We start from the raw sequence: 19,801 nt of genomic DNA, 5'->3' as shown, positions 1-19,801 counted from the left end.
AGATGTATTATTTAAAAGCGGCAAATGCAGTGACTCTTCAGGAAGGGCTTAGCCCTTGAAGTGCTGGGCCACCTCCTTGCCTGAAGGGTGGCTCGGTTGGGATGCCCTGAGAAGGGCAGGGGCACTACTTTACCTGTCAGTCTTTTGCTTCTCCATCTTGAGCCCAGCATGCAATTCAGTATTCTTCATGTCGTTTTAAATAACTATTAGCTCTTAGCTGCAAAGCTCCAGGTCTCACATCCTACTGCTGGTGCTGGGCACAGTGTGCGTCACCCTGTGCCTTTCCAGGGAGTGGTGAGATGTGTCCCTCTCCTGCCTCCTAAGGTCCCTCCCATCCCATGGAGAGTATATCCAGGTAATGGGTAGCCAGAAAACTGATGTCTTCTGCCCAAGGGAAGGCAGTCGGTAGGGGTGTTGCTATTACCTGTCAGGATCCAGGGCTGCGAGGCTGGTGACTGCTGGCCTCCAGGCTAGTAAGCAGCAGAGAGGCAGGCCCAGAAGAGCCCAGCTCTTGCCCTACCACTGGGAACTGTGCTGTTATAGGGGATTGGTAGGAGGTAACTTATAATTCCCCTATAATGATCTGTACTCTGAGGTAGACGCATGCTTAATGGAAAGACCAGAATCCTTTGAATTATTTTCACTCATGTGATTGCCTTCTAGCTACTTACAAAACACTTCTTAGTATGGAAGTTTTCAAAGATACATAGAAATAGAGAGAGTAATGAAATATCACTTACTAGTTGCAATGTGTATTCTAACTGGTTACTTTATCTTCCTCTAAAATATGTCCATAAATGTGTTTCATGAGTCATGCATGCTGGGTAATTTTATTACCCAGCAAGACATCGTTTTTATTTTGAATTTGGTTTTGCAACATGAAAATAATGGCTAGTGTTTTTCTCTGTTTAGGAGATGTGCTGCTGATAAATATTGACTGCTATTGACTTCAGAGTTCTGTGTTAGTAACTTTTTTTTTTTTTGGTGGGGAGACAGAGTCTCATTCCATCACCCAGGCTAGAGTGCAGCAACACAATCTCAGCTCGCTGCAACCTTCCACCTCCTGGGTTCAAGCAATTCTCGTGCCTCAGCGTCCCGAGTAGCTGGAATTCTAGGCGCGCCCCACCACACCCACCTAATTTTTGTATTTTTTTTTTAGTAGAGAAGGGGTTTCGCCATGTTGGCCAGGCTGGTCTCGGAACTCCTGACGTGAAGTGATCCACCCACCTTGGCCTCCCAAAGTGTTGCGATTACAGGCGTGAGCCACCATGCCAGGCCAACTTTTGTATGATGTTTTCAGAGAGGCAGTATGCCATGGTGGCTCAAGAGTCTCTATCATGTGCCGTGCTCCTCTGTGTGGCCTCGGAGAAGTTGCTTAACCACTTGGTGCCTCAGTTTCTTCATCCATAAAATAGATGGACAGCACTGCTTGACAGTGCTGGGTGTGAGGGTTGCCTAAATTCATATGTGTAAAGTGGTTAAAACCATTGTTGCCACATATCATGCATTTGAGTACTACCTGTTGTCATCATCCATTTTCTCAACATTACAACAAACTGTGGCCACATTGTCCACAGGTGAGATGTTTTCTTGTCTTGTTTTCTAGATGTGAATGAACTGAAGGAGTGTCTTTCTGTGCTGGTTAAAGAGCAGCAGGCCCTGGCCATCCAGTCAGCCACCACCGCTCTCTCAACCCTGTGACTCAAGCAGAGGCTGGTAATCTTGGAGCACTGTTTCATTGCCTTGAACCGTTTTTCAGGAGAATGTCAAAGTTAAGTGGAAAAGCAGCATCATTTCCCTGCCTCCTGTGGACAAAAAAAGGTAATATAAAGCGAAGAAAGAATCCTAATGGGCCGGGCGCAGTGGCTCACGCCTGTAATCCCAGCACTTTGGGAGGCCAAGGCTGGTGGATCACGAGGTCAGGAGATCGAGACTATCCTGGCTAACACGGTGAAACCCTGTCTCTACTAAAAATACAAAAAAAATTAGCCAGGCATGGTGGTGGGTGCCTGTAGTCCCAGCTACTTGGGAGGCTGAGGCAGGAGAATGGCGTGAACCCAGGAGGCAGAGCTTGCAGTGAGCTGAGATCCGTGTTACTGCACTCCAGCCTGGGCGGCAGAGTGAGACTCCGTCTCAAAAAAAAAAAAGAATCGTAATGCCAGTTAAATATAAAATTCAGACTGTTTTGTTTCAGAAAGTTTAATTAAGATTTTCAGTATAGTGTCTGTCTTCACCTTCTGAAATTTATTCTTGCTTTCCCTTTTTGTATGTTTTATGTAATCTGGAGAATGGATTTGCCAATTTGCTCATGTAGTAACAGACCGTACTATGTAATCTCTGTCATTATTTATTTTATTCAATTAAATTTTTTTGTTTCTTTTTTTTTCTCGAGAGGCAACGTCTTGCACTGTCACCCAGGCTGGGGTGCAATGGTGTAATCATAGCTCATTCTAACCTTGAAATCCGGGTCTCTAGTGATCCTCCTGCCTCAGCCACCTGAGTAGCCGGGACTACAGGCACATGCAACCATGCCTGGCTAAATAAAAATAATTTGGGTGTGTGTGTGTGTGCATGGGGATGTGGTCTTGCTCCTGGCCTCAAGCAATCTTCCTGCTTCAACCGCTCAGAGTACTGGGATTATAGACGTGAGACACTGCGCCTGGCTCTGTGTCATTATTTTAAAGACGTTTTTCTGTCAGTAACTGTGGAAGCCAGCCAAAGCTTTAGATCAGCTCAAGTATAAATTGGAAAATGAGTTCTGAACATTGTGTACATTTTATTTTGTTTTGCTGCTGGGTAAGGAGATAGATTGTAATGTTTAGTGCCCATCTAGTTTAGATGCTTCATGTTTTTCCTTCCTAATGTGATTTTCTTATTCTTTTATTACAAGAGATGCTTTTGGGCCGGGCACGGTGGCTCACGCCTGTAATCCCAGCACTCTGGGAGGCCGAGGCGGGTGGATCACCTGAGGTCAGGAGTTCGAGATCTGACCAACATGGAGAAACCCCGTCTCTACTAAAAATAAAAAAATTAGCCAGGGTGTGGTGGCTCATGCCTGTAATCCCAGCTACTCGGGAGGCTGAGGTAGGAGAATTGCTTGAACTGGGGAGGTGGAGGTTGCGGTGAGTGGAGATCGTGCCGTTGGACTCCAGCCTGGGCAACAAGAATGAAGCCCTGTCTCAAAAAGAAAAAAAAAAAAAGTGGGGATGCTTTTGGGCATATGAGTTTTAATTTGTTGACGCCTGATAATATATTACAGATTTCCTCTATTTGCTAACAGGCACTAGAATGTTTAAAGCTTATGTAAAATTGTACTTTTCCAAAATGAAGCTGTCTATCAGACTTTTGTCCTCAGAAGGTTAAACTACAAGATTGCCAGATGAAACTATATTTTGTGTAGTTAGGAGTGTTGGCTTTATTTGACTGTGATAGTGACTTTGACTCCCTGGAGAGCACATAGAAGGTACAGGAGGCAGGAAGAAACAAGAGCAAAACCCTGATCGTCTTGCTTCCCAGAGACAGGAGCAATACTTGTAGCCTGTTTCCTTGTTTTCTTACGTTTTAATTTTTGTGTTTGTTTTCCTTTTTTGTTTCCTTATGTTTAAATATAGTTGAAATCACATTACAGTTGGCTCTCTGTCTGTATCTGTGGGTTTCACATCCACAGATTCAACTAATTGTGGATCGAAAATATTGGAAGAAAAGCCATAAAAAACAACACAACAATTAAAAAATACAAACAACAATACAATATAACAACTAATTACAGAGCATTTACCTTGTAGTAGGTGTTAATCTAGAGATGATTTTGTTTGTTTGTTTGTTTGGACATGGGGGTCTCACTGTTACCCAGGCCAGTGGGGCTATCATGGCTCCCTGCAGCCTTGACCTCCTGGGCTCAAGTGATTCTCCCACCTCAGCCTCCCAAGTAGCTGGGACTGCAGGCGTGTGCCACAATGGCTGGCTAATTTTTGTATTTTTTGTAGAGCCGGGGTCTCACTGTGTTGCCCAGGCTGGCCTCTAACTCCTGGCCTCAAGTGGTCTGCCTGCCTTGGCCTCCCAAAGTGCTGGGATTACGAGCATGAGCCACCACACCTGGCCAATTTTTTTTTTCTTTAATTTGTATAGATGGGGTATTGCCATGTTGCCCGGGCTGGTCTTGAACCCCTGGGCTCAAGTGACCCTCCTGCCTCGACATCCCAAAGTGTTGGGATTATAGGTGTGAGCCACTGTGCCTGGCTGAGATCATTTAAATTATACAGGAGGATGTGCACAGGTTATATGCAAATACTACACCATTTTATATCAGGGTCTTGAGCATCCTAGGGTTTTGGTATGGAGCCAGGGGTGGGGCAGGCCTGGTACCAATCCCCTGCAGATACCAAGGGATGACTGTACGTTTTGTATTTTTGAAAATAGTTTTAGAGTAAATTAAACCAAGAGACAGATGAGAGTCCTACCCATTTGGTAATAGGAGTGCCATCAGGAAGGTTCTTTCCTTCCTTCCTGACCGGCTGTGATGGTCATGAATCAGAGTGTTATGTACAGGTGGGCGGTAGGTGCTAAGATTGTCCAAGCACTGTTGTGTGTTTGTCGAATCAAACTGAATTCCCTCAGCTGCAGAAATGGCTGAGAGCCCAGCTGATTTTTCTCTGTGCTATTTCCTTTGTGATGACATAGGGTTGATGGATTAATTGGAATATAGCTTTCATTAATTGGAAGAATTCCTAAAATTAAAAAAAAAGCCTCTTTTTGAGATAATTGTGGATTCACATACAGTTGTAAGAAATAGTATAGAGATTCTTTTACTGTTCGCCCCATTGCCCTCAATGGTAGCTAGTTGCAAACTATGACACAGTCATCAGAACTAGGGTGTTTACTTTGATAGTCTGCCTATCTTATTCAGATTTTCCCAGTTTTACATGCTCTCAATTGTATGTGTATTTCTTTGCAGTTTTTTCATGTGTGGATTTTCTGAGACCTCCACTGCAATCAGGGTACATAGACAAGGGCCCTTTATACCCACATTCACATCTTCTCTCCCCACCCTACCTGCTGGCAACCACTCATCTGTTCTCTGTGTCTATTATGTGATTTTTTGACATTGGCTTTTTAATTTTTTATTATCGTTATTACTGTAATTTTTGGAGACAGAGTCTCACCCTGATGCCCAAGCTGGAGTGCAGTGATACAATCATAGCTCACTGCAGCCTCAGACTCCTGGGCTCAAGCAGTCCTCTCATTTCAGCTTCCTGAGTAGCTGGTACCACAGATGCATGACACCACACCCAGCTCATTTTGTATTTGTAGAGACTGGGGTCTTGTTATGTTTCCCAGGCTTGTCTTGAACTCCTGGCCTCAAGCAAGATTGACTTTTTTCACTTAGCATAATCCCCTTGACATTTTCCCAAGGAGGTCGTTGCATGTATCATTATTGCTGAGTAGTGATTTTTTTTTTTTGGAGACAGTCTTGCTTTGTTGCCCAGGCCAGGCTGGAGTGCAGTGGTGCGATCTTGGCTCACTGCAGCCTCCACCTCCCAGGTTCAAGCAATTCTGCCACAGCCTCCCAAGTAGCTGGGACTACAGGCATGCACCACCATGCCTGGCTAATTTTTGTATTTTTAGTAGAGACGGGGTTTTGCCATGCTGGCCAAGCTGGTCTCAAACTCCTGACCTAAAGTGACTCACCAACCTCCTCTGACCACACTTGGCCCATGTGCTTTCTCTTGTAAGGACTGTGTGTCCTGTTACATGTCTGTGTCTTCTCATGTTCATATTTCTCATTTAGGATTCAGGAGCAAAGATTTCCGTCTTCCAGGTACCCAGTGCCCTTCTCAGAGGTTCTCGTGTTTCCTCTCTGAGCTCCCGGTGCATTATTCAGGCACTTGTGGATAAGCGTGTACCGTTGCCCTGGCCAGCCGTGTTCTTCTTTGCCATTTTTATTACACATCGTATCTTGGGGAGATCCTTCCATAACATCCCTGTTTGTTGTTTTTTTGTTTTTTGAGATGGAGTCTCGCTCTGCCTCCCAGGCTGGAGTGCAGTGGTGCAATCTTGGCTCACTGCAGCCTCCGCCTCCCAGGTTCAAGTGATTCGCCTGCCTCAGCCTCTGAGTAGCTGGGATTACAGGCATGCCACCACCACACCTGGCTACTTTTTATATTTTTAGTGGAGACAGGGTTTCGTCCTTTTGGCCAGGCTGGTCTTGAACTCCGTATCACCTGTTTTTATAGCGTATCCCCTGATCATGAAAGCAAATTTTAGTAAATTTGGAGAATATAGTCTATAGTAGCAATACTGTAATATACATATATTACAAATATGATATAGTATAAAGTATAAAACAAAATTACTTTCTATGCATGATTGAGTTGAGATTATGCCTTTTTGTATTCTAGGCTTTTCTCTCTTGTACAGGATGATTTTTATGGTGTACCATTGCATAACCTTTTACTACATGCGGAATGAAACTGTGACTTGTGAAATTAACATACACAAGTAGTGAAGAGCTTAAAAACACACAGGAGGGTGATGAGCACCACCCTCAGAACAGGGCAACTCCCCACGGGGTGGGTCAAGCACACAGGGCTTCACCCATGGCCAGGAGCAGACCCCGAGTGGAGGACGTCGGAGCTGGGGCGAGCCAGGCTACCCCGTGCGGCTCTGCTGCTCTTCTTCCAGCTCCTCTCTGGCCTGGTCTCCCATGTGGGGTTTATTCTCCCTCTGTTTATGTATTTATCTGTTTATCGTCTGCTTCCTCCCACTAGAATCTCACTTTGGGAGGTCATTTCATGAGCATTTTCCCAAGACATTTAAAATTCCTTATACATTTCTTTGATTCTTAAAGAGAAAACTTTTCCTTTACAAAAGACATTTGATGAAAGTTGTTAAACAACAAAACGAAAAATCCACTTGTGATCCTGTCACTTGAAGAAAACCATTGGTCGGATTTTGGTACACACGCTTTCGTAGTATTGATTTTATGTAGTATCTGCACCCTCTGCTGCTAACTGGTTGTATGTTCCGTGTGTGTCATCTGCAGTTCCCGGCCTCTGAGGAAAGGTGTGGAGGGTTTCTTCCCTTGAAATACTGTTCACATGACAATGAGAAGGATGGAATAAAACACAAAAAAGATAAGCAATTTTTTTTTTTTTGAGGCGGAGTCTTGCTGTGTCGCCCAGGCTGGAGTGCAGTGGTGCGATCTCTGCTCACTGCAAGCTCCGCGTCCTGGGTTCCCGTCATTCTCCTGCCTCAGCCTGCGAAGTAGCTGGGACTACAGGCGTCCGCCACCACGCCCAGCTAATTTTTTGTATTTTTAGTGGAGACGGGGTTTCACCGTGTTAGCCAGGATGGTCTCGATCTCCTGACCTTGTGATCTGCCCGCCTTGGTCTCCCAAAGTGCTGGGATTACAGGCTTGAGCCACTGCGCCCGGCCAACAGGCAAATTTTTCGCTGGGGAAGTAGTAGACCAACCATCTGTGCTTATTTCTTCTAAACAGAGCTGGGAATGAGTAACAGCTGTTGAACAGGAACACTTGCTCCCCAAGCACTACTTGCTTTTCATGAAGAAGGAAAAAAGGCAAAAGCCCTGCTACATTTACATTGCAAAATTGTTTTCAAATGAGGATTAACAGGATGTTAGTTCCCTCTCTGTTGAACACATAAAATATTAAAAGGCAGTCCTAATACATCTATATACAGCACATCAGGAGGAAGGAGGAAGTCATTTCTCCTGACTTTACCAACTTGTCTTATTTGAAACTGATACTGTGCCCTATTGGCTGATAGGAGTTTCACTTTATTTAGAATACAATAGAATTTGGCTCAGATTCACACCAAAAGTATAGTATTTTGATGTGCACTTACACGATTTCAGGGGAAAACAATATCTGGAATGTGACCCTGGAATTCATTACAAGTCAGTTAAAGGGATCTCTCTTAGAATTTTTTGATAATTGGACTGGGACAGGATGTAAGAATAAATCATTAACAGTAGATGAGGAAAACACTTGACGAGAGCTTTCTCGTCTTACCATTACTGCTCTTTCTATCAGAGGTTAAAGACAGAATGGGGACCATGTTGTGGTTGTTATTCTTGTTGTTTGATTGGTTTGTTTATTATGCTCTTGCATGACTTGGTTATGTGGCTGGATATGAAAATTCTTTCCATTTCCAGAGTCATAAATCTCCTAATTTCTAGGAGATTAAATACTGGTTTTATCTTTGGCTCCAGTAAAAATGTTGCTATCTTGGATTAAAAGAAGGTTGGGAAATACGTTGTGTCTATTCACCAGTGAATGGGAACCCCTTCTACAACAAATTTTCCATTCAAACCATTTCTAGGCCTCCCTTCCTGGTTCTGATAGCAAATGTGAAAGCAAGTACTAGAGATTTGGGTTTTGTAAGTTTCCTCAAATACTTGGGAAATACTGGATTCCGTTGCCAAGTGTTGCCTTTTGTACATTCAGCTTCTACACAGCACGTTTTCTCTATATTGAAAGTCCTAATCCTTGAAATCTCAGAATGGAAAAGAGTTATATGACTAATTTTATGTGCCAGGATTATGGGAATAAACTTTCATGGAAGGTAGGAAGCTTACAGGGCATTTAGAGAAAGGAGACATCTGTAGAATCAATTCAAAATGATTAAGCCCCTTGTGATCTCACTATCTCACTTCAATTGTTAAGCCACAAAACTCTTTTTAAGTTAATCTCTAACATTTATTTGGCTTTATAATTACATATAAATAATGTCTCAATTTGACACCTATGTTTCCAAACTTAATAATGAAGTCAAAATAAACAGAATTAAGGAGAGCTTATTACGATCTTTATTGTTATTTATATATAACAAATTTCCTATTAAGAATATAATATTTTATGATATCTTATGGATGTCATTAACATTGCTTTAATAAAGGTATTATCATGCTTTGTACAGCAACCAACACGAAAATGTTACTATACCACTGCAATAAATAGAATAAAAACATGTTCAGAAAGACTTAGAAACTCATTAAAGAATGGATGTTAATCACTTTTCACCCTAACTCCTCATTTGGCAAGGCATGAATCTATGCATTCCAGTTTAGACAGGTGGCAAGTAAGTAGTCCCATTGCATTTCATAAAATAAGCAGCTGTGTGAATTTGAAAGATACTATTTCCACATGAAAAGCTAATGACTGCACATGTAAAATCAGTAGTGTTTAGGAAGCTGTCATTTAAAAAACAACAAACTACCTAATTAAAAAGTAGCACAAATGAACTTTTGCCTGTGTACAAAATAGAACATTGCTTAGCCTTTTCTTAAACCCCTCCCCAATTCTTACCAAGAAAGGATAAATACCTTTATTATAGTCAAAGCTCTGTTTTTATGGTTTTAAATTTTTTAATCTAAAATTCAAAGCAAATAATCAATCTTTAATTTATATTTATCCCAATTTGATTCAAAGTGACGGTCCAAAAGTAAAATGATCAATTATAACTATAATCAACCACAAATAATGCTATATGAGTTTGAAATGTTAATCTAAGTTGCCTTTTCCAGGTATGCATTTTAAAATTAAACTCTTCTCAGTAAGATCAAGGCTATCCTTCATGGATTTATGATGTTTGATAATCACCACGTTGTACTGATTTGCTGTCTCACTTCACTGTTTGATATCAACATATGAAAGTAAAAATGCTATTTAGGGGATAACTATTATCTGAGCACTAATAAATTAAATGCTATTTTAAGCCAACAACAAAATTGTTTAGGGTACAATTTTTATTTAACCAACTGTCCATTATAAACATTGTAAAATTCTGAAAGATCCTAGAATCTTATATAGCTTTTTTGTATTTTTTCAAATGTAATTGACACCAGCATGAATTAAATTTCATATTTAAAAAGCTTCTGACTACATTACAACATACTTTAAAATTACTTGCAAGATATGATAATTCTAAGATTACCCACATATCATGCAAACGAAACACCCAGGTACTTCCTACCAACACATGATACAATAAAATCCAGAAGAACTTCTGAATTAGAGTGTAGTAGTTGCCTAGGACCATCATACCTAACTATCACACACTTGGTGGGTTAAGAGGACAGAAATATATTCTCTCATAGTTCTGAAGCCTGGACCTCTGAAATCAAGATGTTGGCGGGGCCACACTCCCCCTGAAGACCCTAGGGAAGAATTCTCCCTCGCTTCTTCCTGGCTTCCAGTGGCTCCTGGCAATCCTTGGCCTTCTTTGATTTATGACTGCATAACTCCAATTTCTGTCTCCATCTTCACATGAACTTGTGTGTGTCTTTTCCTGTATGTTATAAGGACATTTACACTGGATTTAGGGCCCACCTTCATCCAGGATGACCTCATCTCAATCACTGGGTTAATTATATCTGCAAAGACCCTACTTCCAAATAAAATCACATTCTAAAGTTCCTAATGGACATAAATTTTGGAGGTACGGTATTTAAATCACTACATAGAACATGTAAAGACAAAAATCTGGAAGCTACCTGAATGAAAATGGATATTCCCTTGAACTTCAACAAAATCATATTCTATTTTTCCATGAGAAACATTTTAGTACTCTAAAACAATATTCATATTTCACAAGTACACCTCTTAAATTATAGCTTGGACTTAAGAAAAATAATTAGCTTTGGAAATTATCAGTACATGATATCTAGTATTTCCTATATTTTTAAGAACTTCTACCTCCTAGCAAAAATAAACAATGCAATGGATAATTTCTGTGTTCTAAGTTTACACACACAAACAGGAAAGGGACTTTAAAAATGATTTATTCTTTTTTAAAGCAGAAGCCCAACCACCTGCTCTGAATCTAAAAGTTTCCTGAAAGCAATGAAGGGCTAGTTTATTATGAAGGTGTTGATAGCTGATTCTGTGGAGACTCACACAGAAACAAAGAATAAATTTTAATCACACTTAATGCTAATGTGGTAGTAAGGTTGTGACAATATTCAAATATGACTAATTTCATTGAATTAACTACACTCGGGCTTAGCTTAGTTGTCCAAATTACAAATAGCTCAAACTAAATAATTCAACTCTTCTGCTTTCTATTTATTTTTTGTTGATGCTTAAGAGTAAAAAGATATTTCAACTGAATTTTTTTTTTTTTTTTTTTTTTTTAGCAATCAGTTCTCTTGCTTTATCACCATAAGACTGTAAACAGCCATAACAGGTCACTGAATCTAGCACTGCCTTCAACAAGAAGTGCACCTAGAGCAGGAATATAGTACTTGGCACTCATCTCTAGGCCTATAACCTAACAGATTTTTTTTTTTGTCTGTCTTTGGTGAAAGTAACGTAAATTTAGAGCTGGAAAGGACCTTAGAGGTCATCTAGTCCCACCTAAGCATCTTTGAAAACAAAATAAAGAAGTATGTTGGCCTGATGCGGTGGCTCACGCCTGTAATCCCAGCACTTTGGGAAGCCAAGGCGGGCAGATCACAAGGTCAGGAGATCGAGACCATCCTGGCTAACATGGTGAAACCCCGTCTCTACTAAAAATACAAAAAATTAGCCGGACATCGTGGCAGGTACCTGTAGTCCCAGCTACTCGGGAGGCTGAGGCCGGAGAATGGAGTGAACCCAGGAGGCAGAGCTTGCAGTGAGCCGAGATCGTGCCACTGCACTCCAGTCTGGGCAACAGAGCGAGACACCGTCTTAAAAAAAAAAAAAAGCATGTTTATTTCATCATTTTGTACTTATACACTGTGTATTTCCAGAAAAGCCCCTGAGACAGCTTAGAATGAAAGGCACAGACACTATAAAACAAGGGCAAAATGACAGAATAATGAAGAGAAAGAGGTGACAATTACACGGGACAACCTAGGGAAGGAAACACTACCCTTCAGCCTAAAATTTAGTCCTAAGCCCCTTGTTCTTAAAGGCCAGAAGGAAAACCAGATTTCAAATAGGTATCGTTAGTTAATAAAATAGTATCTGGATATATCAGCAGCTATTTTTTGGTAACTCTAAACTCAAGCAAAATATATGTCTTTAAGCAACAGACAATGGACAATATAATAAAAATAATCTTCCATAGCAATTTCCAAACTTTTAAAGATGTAAGAACAAATGATCTTTTCTTACAGGATGCTTAGTTGAAAGCTGCCCGCATGATGGTATTTTAAATTACATAATGTTAAATTCCCTGCATGATGGTATTTTATTGGGACCTGGTTATATGATTTGGTGAAGAATGTAACCTTTGAGAACTTAGAAGAGTGAATGGTTAATATTTCTCTGAATTTTTTTGTTTTTAATTGATATTTTATTTTATCCCTCATAGACAATATATGTCTGGGAAATACACTGAAGTATAGTAAAAAAGAATCTCAGGGTTAAAGTGTTGAGGTAAATGAGAAAGCAGAGGTTGTGTCTGAAGAACCGTGTGGTGGCATTGCACCACACAGCAAACAGAAATATGGGTGGCAACAGGCCGGGCGCGGTGGCTCATGCCTGTAATCCCAGCACTTTGGGAGGCCGAGGAGGGCGGATCATGAGGTCAGGAGATCGAGACCATCCTGGCTAACACGGTGAAACCCAGTTTCTACTAAAAATACAAAAAATTAGCCGGGCCTGGTGGTGGGCGCCTATAGTCCCAGCTACTTGGGAGGCTGAGGCAGGAGAATGGCGTGAACCCGGGAGGCGGAGCTTGCAGTGAGCCGAGATCGGGCCACACCACTCCAGCCTGGGGGACAGTGAGACTCCGTCTCAAAAAAAAAAAAAAAGAAGTTCACCCTGTGCAGGCACTATAACTACGAGTCCCTCCCATCTGAGCCTTGCCTTCCAGACAACCCTACCAATACATAAGACAGAAAAAAAGCACCTTGCACTTTCCAGACTGACTTGTTTGCCAGCCGCATAGCACTGAGTCACCCTAGTTAATGATATGAGAGAGGAAGAATCACTCAGATGAATCCTGCTGGAATTTCTCACCTATAGGATCCATGAGATATAATGAAGTGGTCGTTGTTTTACCTTATTAAATTTGGGGTAGTTTCTTTTTTCTTTTTTCTTTTTTTTTTTTTTTTTGAGTCGGAGTCTCGCTCTGTGGCCCAAGCTGGAGTGCAGTGGCGCAATCTCGGCTCACTGCAAGCTCCGCCTCCCGGGTTCACGCCATTCTCCTGCCTCAGCCTCCCGAGTAGCTGGGACTACAGTCACCCACCACCACGCCAGGCTAACTTTTGTATTTTTAGTAGAGACGGGGTTTCACCGTGTTAGGCAGGATGGTCTCGATCTCCTAAACTCGTGATCCTCCCGTCTCAGCCTCCCAAAGTGCTGGGATTACAGGCGTGAGCCATGGCGCCCGGGCCATTTGGGGTAGTTTCTTAAGCAGCAATAGTAACTGTAACACTGACTCACTTCTACTGCCACCAAACACTATCCTCCTTTCCTGATTTACTTCCTCGTATGTACCATCTTTTAAAAAAAAATAATTAGGCCGGGCGCAGTGGCTCACGCCTGTAATCCCAGCACTTTCGGAGGCTGAGGTGGGCGGATCACGAGGTCAGGAGATCGAGACCATCCTAGCTAATACGGTGAAACCCCATCTCCGCTAAAAATACAAAAAATTAGCCAGGCGTGGTGACCGGCGCCTGCAGTCCCAGCTACTCGGGAGGCTGAGACAGGAGAATGGCATGAACCCGGGAGGCAGAGCTTGCAGTGAGCTGAGATCGCGCCACTGCACTCCAGCCTGGGCGACAGAGGGAGAGTACATCTCAAAATAATAATAATAATAATAATTAGTGAAAACCTCAATAACTTTTGCACCGGCCTAATAGTTGTAAAGAAACTATAAGCAAGTTCACAAAAGTTAAAACAAAAAATCAGCTATGAGAAACAAATATGAATTATACCACTAACGGCCAAAAAGAAAGACTCTAAGACTGAAATTACCAAAAAAAAAAAAAAATCCTCAGCTGAAAACAAAACAAATAATCAAATTCTATTACTCTACTCTATTTCCATGAAGTGTACAAACTGTTCCTGTAAGTTTAACAATATTAAAATGTACAAAGATTAATAAAGTAAAAATCAAAGACTATAACATCATCGATTTCACATAAAGTAGAATTTTAAAGGAAAATGTATCACATGGAAAACAATAAAATATTTAATATTACAAAGCAAAACACTACATGAACGTCACATTTAATTGTGAAATCATTAGCATGTTTCTCCGTTATGACTTATTAAAGGATAAAATTTGAGCATTATACTGTATAAGATTTTTTGGCCGGGCACGGTGGCTCACGCCGGTAATCCCAGCACTTTGAGAGGCTGAGGCAGGCGGATCACGAGGTCAGGAAATCCAGACCATCCTGGCTAACACGGTGAAACCCTGTCTGTACTTAAAAAATACAAAAAAAATTAGCTAGGCGTGGTGGCGGGCACCTGTAGTCCCAGCTATTTGGGAGGCTGAGGAGTGGCGTTAACCTGGGAGGCAGAGCTTGCAGTGAGCCCAGATCGCGGCACTGCACTCCAGCCTGGGCAAGAGAGTGAGACTCCCAATCCAAAAAAAAAAGAAAAGAAAAACCAACTTTCATTAAAGCCTTCTGCAGAAATTTGCATAAGTAACAAGGAGCCAAATGTAATCACCAAGACAATGGGGAAAATGTCTTCAGAACATTAAAGACCTTAACACCTTCACGGCAGCTCTTTCCATCACAGGCTCAAAAGCCTAGTATGGAAAAATGATTTCCTGGAGCAGGTCCAGGTCCCCCTGCTGTGTGCAGCCTAGAGACTTGGTGCCCTGCATTCCAGCCACTCCAGCCGTGGCTGGAGTGGGAGACACCAGGGTACAGCTCAGGCCATGTCTTTGGAGGTTGCAAGCCCCAAGCCTTGGCAGCTTCCACAAGATGTTGAGCCTGCAGGTGCACAGAAGTCAAGAATTGAGGTTTGGGACCTTCCACCTAGATTTCAGAGAATGTATGGAAACACCTGGATGTTCAGGCAGAAGTTTGCTCTGGTGGGGTGCGGGGGCAGGAGCAGGGGCTCATGAAGAACCTCTTCTAGGGTAGTAGAGAATTGAAATGTGGGCTCTGTCTCCCATACAGAGTCCCTGCTGGGGCACTGCCTAGTGGAGCTATGAGAAGAGGGCCGCTGCCCTCCAAACCCCCAATTGGTAGATCCACAAACAGTTTACACTGTGTACCTGGAAAAGCCACAGACAATGCCAGCCAGTGAAAGCAGCCAGGAGGGAGGCTGTACCCTGCAAAGCCACAGAGGCAGAGCTGCCCAAGGCCATGGGAGACCACCACTTGCGTCAGTGTGACCTGCATGTGAGACATGGAGTCAAAGGAGATCATTTTGGAACTTTAACGTTTAATGACTGCCCTATTGGATTTCAGACTTGCATGGAGCCTGTAGCCCCTCTGTTTTGACCAATGTCTCCCATTTGGAACAGGTGTAAATACATTGGGGGTACCCATTGCCTGTTCCCCCATTGTATGTAGGAAGTAACTAACTTGCTTTCAGTTTTACAGGCTCATAGGTGGAAGGGACTTGTCTCAGATGAGACCTTGGACTGTGGACTTTTCAGTTAATGTTGAAATGAGTTAAAACTCTGGGGGACTGTTGGGAGGGCATGATTGATTTTGAAATGTGAGAACATGAGATTCAGGAGGTGCCAGGGGAAGAATGATATGGTTTGGCTATGTCCCTACCCAAATCTCATCTTGAATTGTAGCTCCCATAATCCCCATATGTCATGGAAGGGACCCAGTGGGAGGTAATTGAATCATGGGGATGGGTTTTTCCCTGTGCTGTTCTTGTGAAACCGAGTAAGTCTCACAAGATCTGATGGTTTTATAAAGGGGAGTTCCCCTGCACATGCTCTCTCTCTTGCCTGCCACCATGTAAGACATGTCTGTGCTCCTCCTTTGCCTTCTGCCATGATTGTGAGGCTTCCCCAGCCACGTGGAACTGAGTCCATTAAACCTTTTTTTCTTTAGAAATTACCCAGTCTCAGGTATTTCTTCATAGCAGTATGAAAGTGGAGTAACACAATATCAAACCCTGGTTTGGGGTAATAATCACTACCTTCTAAGTAACCAGAATGGAAAAAATATAACACAAAAAAATCCTAAAAATCATCCTGCATACAAGAAAAATGAAACTGTATGCTGAATTCTCAGGGGGAGAAAACGCATTTAAAAATATATGACTTTCAAACCACAAGAAACTATAGAACATTGCTTTAAACTATTTGTCTATGAACAGTATGAGAAACACATGGAATTTAGGAAATAGGAGATGAAGGCTACAATAACAAAAGAGGCTCATATCACAAAATGGGAGATAGCTGAGATGAGGCTTCTATGAAAACTAAAGTGCAAGGGCAGATTTTCCATCCACAGGGAAATCCGTGGAGAAAGAAACTGACACACTGAAAAGTTCAGGCAGCAATTGAATCAGAGCTCCGGAGGGCAAAGAAAGAGATGAACTAATGACAGAGAAGAAGGCGGATGGGTATGCCAGAGACCACAGGTTCCACCTCGAGAATAGTTTGTGTACTGGGGAAAGACACAAGGGCAAGGAGATCTGAAACAATAATCAAAGCTATCACCGAAGTACGAATAATAAAAGCACCAACCAGCTTCTTGTCGGGGAGGGGGAAGAAACAAGGAAGAGCTCTCCATATTTAAATAACAACTAGCCAAACTCCTGAATTTTACAAATAAAGAAAAAACTTCCTTAAAAATAAAAAGTCAGGCTTAGATAAGACTTTTCTTCTTCTGTTAACATTATTAGAAGACATAAAGATTTTAAGAGAATAAAAATATGATCAAGAGGATCATAAATATCAGGTTGTCTTTACCTGAGTACAAAGCAATGGCATCTGTATATCCAGCACTGATTTGTCCTTCCAATAAAAATTTACTCAAAGACATATGGGTACATATTAGAAAAATAATCAAAATTAATATTTCAAGGATTAGGAAGTTGTGATTCCAAAATCCTGCAAGGGGACAATTGATTCAGGTAATGGAAAGATTTATTTTTCATATTTTATGATTATTTACCAAAATAATATTTTAAAGTATAATTATAAAATAAAAATAAAATATTTAACAATACTATAATTATAATCATGTTCCAAGTTATAAAACAAGATGGTAAGAATTGTCAGTAAGATAGTAAGAATTCTAATACTATCTCAAAATAAAGGATACAGAAGGTTTCAGGGCAAGAGAAGGGAAAAACCTTCTATAACCTTTATTTTGAGGTAGTATTAAAGCTTTCTGTAGGCTCACTCAAAATGTCCGGATTCTGACCATATTTGAATATGAGCACTCCCAACTTGACGATTCCCAGTGTAAGCCACACATATTTCCTCTTATGGTTATTGCAAAAGCTCCTTAACTGGTCTCCCAGCTTCTGCCATTGATTCATTTCAGCTATTTTTTACACAAGTGTCAGAGAAATCTCAGAAATGCAATTCAGATGATATCACTTCTTTGCTTATATCTTTCAATGTTGTTCCCCTCTACGTGTTCATGTATTCTCCCCTCTGACTCTCGCTTCTAAGTGGGAACATTTGGTTTTCTGTTCCTGCATTAGTTTGCTAAGGATAATGGCTTCCAGCTCCATCCATGTTCCTACAAAGGGTATGATCTCATCTTTTATGGTGGCATAATATGCCATGGTGTATATATACCACATTTTCTTTATCCAGTCTACCATTGATGGGCATTTATGTTGATTCCATGCCTTTGCTACTGTGAATAGTGCTGCAATAAACATATGCATGCATGTGTCTTTATGACAGAACAATTTATATTCCTTTGGGTATATACCCAGTAATAGGATTGCTGGGTCGAATGGTAGTTCTTTTAGGTCTTTGAGGAATCACCACACTGTCTTCCACAATGGTTGAACTAATTTACACTCCCACCAACAGTGTAGAAATGTTGCCTTTTCTCCACAATATTGCCAGCATGTTATTTTTTGGCTTTTTGATAATAACCATTCTGAATGGTGTGAGATAGTATCTCATTGTACTTCTGATGTGCATTTCTTTAATGATCAGTGATGCTGAGCTTTTTTTCTATGTTTGTTGGCTGCATGTATGTCTTATTTTGAAAAGGAGGGTGAAAGCTGGGAGGAGGGAGAGGATCAGGAAAAACAACTAGTGGGTATCAGGTTTACCATGTGGGTAACAGAATAATCCGTACAGCAAACCCCCATGACACAAGTTTACCTACATAACAAACCTGCACGTGTACCACTGAACTTAAAAGTTAAATTTAAAAAATAAAAAATAAAAAAATCTTTCAATGGTCCCATGTCAGTTTGAGGAACAGCCAAAGTCCTTAAAATGACTTACAAGGTGCTCGTTCCATCATCCGTCTTCTCATGTTTATTTCTCTGCCACCATCTGCTAATACTCTTCCCCCTCCTCATTCTACTCCAGCTATAATGGCTTCCTCGATGCTGTCCTAAGAATAAGTCCACATGATTCCGACTCAGGGCTTTTGCCCAAGCTGTGGTCTCTCTTTGGAATGCTCTTTTTTCAGCAGAGCACGATTCCTCCTCATTTCTTTCTAGTCTCTCCCCAAATGCCTTCTACCTGGTGTGTAATTGTCATGTGTGTCAGATTTAAACATAGTCCAAAAACAGGTTGATATTGTTCTCATCAAAAAATAGGTCTATGTCTCCTTTCCCTGAATCTGGACATGCTTGTGACTGCTACAATCAATAGAGTATGACAAGTAATTCTACCTGACCTTTAAGGTGAGATAAAAAGAGACCAGGCATTTTCCACCTGGTTCCCTTGGAGTGTTTGATCTGCGGAAAGCCAGCAGCCATATAAGAAGTTTACCCTGTGCAGGCCGGGCGCGGTGGCTCAGGCCTGTAATCCCAGCACTTTGGGAGGCCCAGGCGGGTGGATCACGAGGTCAGGAGATCGAGACCATCCTGGCTAACACGGTGAAACCCCGTCTCTACTAAAAATACAAAAAATTAGCCGGGCCTGGTGGTGGGCGCCTGTAGTCCCAGCTACTCGGGAGGCTGAGGCAGGAGAATGGCGTGAACCCGGGAGGCGGAGTTTGCAGTGAGCCGAGATCGGGCCACACCACTCCAGCCTGGGGGACAGTGAGACTCCGTCCCAAAAAAAAAAAAAAAAAGTTCACCCTGTGCAGGCACTATAACTAAGAGTCCTTCCCATCTGAGCCGTGCCTTCCAGACAACCCCACCAATTTATAAGACAGAAAAAAAGCACCTTGCACCTTCCAGACTGACTTATTTGCCAGCCGAATACCACTGAGTCACCCTAGTTAATGATGTGAGAGAGGAAGAATCACTCAGATGAATCCTGCTGGAATTTCTCACCTGTAGGATCCATGAGATATAATGAAGTGGTTGTTTTACCTTATTAAATTTAGGGTAGTTTCTTTTTTCTTTTTCTTTTTTTTAATTTTCTTTTTTTGAGATGGAGTCTCCCTCTGCCGCCCAGGCTGGAGTGCAGTGGCGCAATCTCGGCTCACAGCAAGCTCCGCCTCCCGGGTTCACGCCATTCTCCTGCCTCAGCCTCCGGAGTAGCTGGGACATAAGGTGCCCACCACCAGGCCAGGCTAACTTTTGTATTACAGAGTTTCACCGTATTAGGCAGGATGGTCTCGATCTCCTGAACTCATCATCCGCCCGTCTCAGCCTCCCAAAGTGCTGGGCTTACAGGCGTGAACCACGGCGCCCGGGCCATTTGGGTTAGTTTCTTAAGCAGCAATAGTAACTGTAACACTGACTCACTTCTACTGCCACCAATC

General features: G+C 41.9%; 1 long non-coding RNA gene across 7 annotated transcripts in view; it reads left to right on the top strand.

Annotated features, from left to right (window-relative positions):
* The window catches only part of LOC134757229 (uncharacterized), a 37,845-nt gene extending 18,256 nt beyond the window's left edge, over positions 1 to 19,589 (top strand). For 5 of the 7 annotated variants that reach the window (XR_010130924.1, XR_010130928.1, XR_010130929.1 and 2 more), the window contains one exon: positions 1,607 to 12,270. This is a non-coding gene — a long non-coding RNA (uncharacterized lncRNA). Of the gene's footprint in view, positions 1 to 1,606; positions 12,271 to 15,091 lie in introns of those variants that run through there. The other 2 variants (XR_010130927.1, XR_010130930.1) reach the window with 2 other exon arrangements.
* The last annotated feature ends 212 nt before the right edge of the window (positions 19,590 to 19,801 follow it).

This window comes from Gorilla gorilla, chromosome 16, assembly GCF_029281585.2.
Source record: "Gorilla gorilla gorilla isolate KB3781 chromosome 16, NHGRI_mGorGor1-v2.1_pri, whole genome shotgun sequence".
Taxonomy (NCBI): domain Eukaryota; kingdom Metazoa; phylum Chordata; class Mammalia; order Primates; family Hominidae; genus Gorilla; species Gorilla gorilla.
Note: the sequence above shows the minus strand (reverse complement) of the source record. Positions and strands in the feature narration are given on the sequence as shown.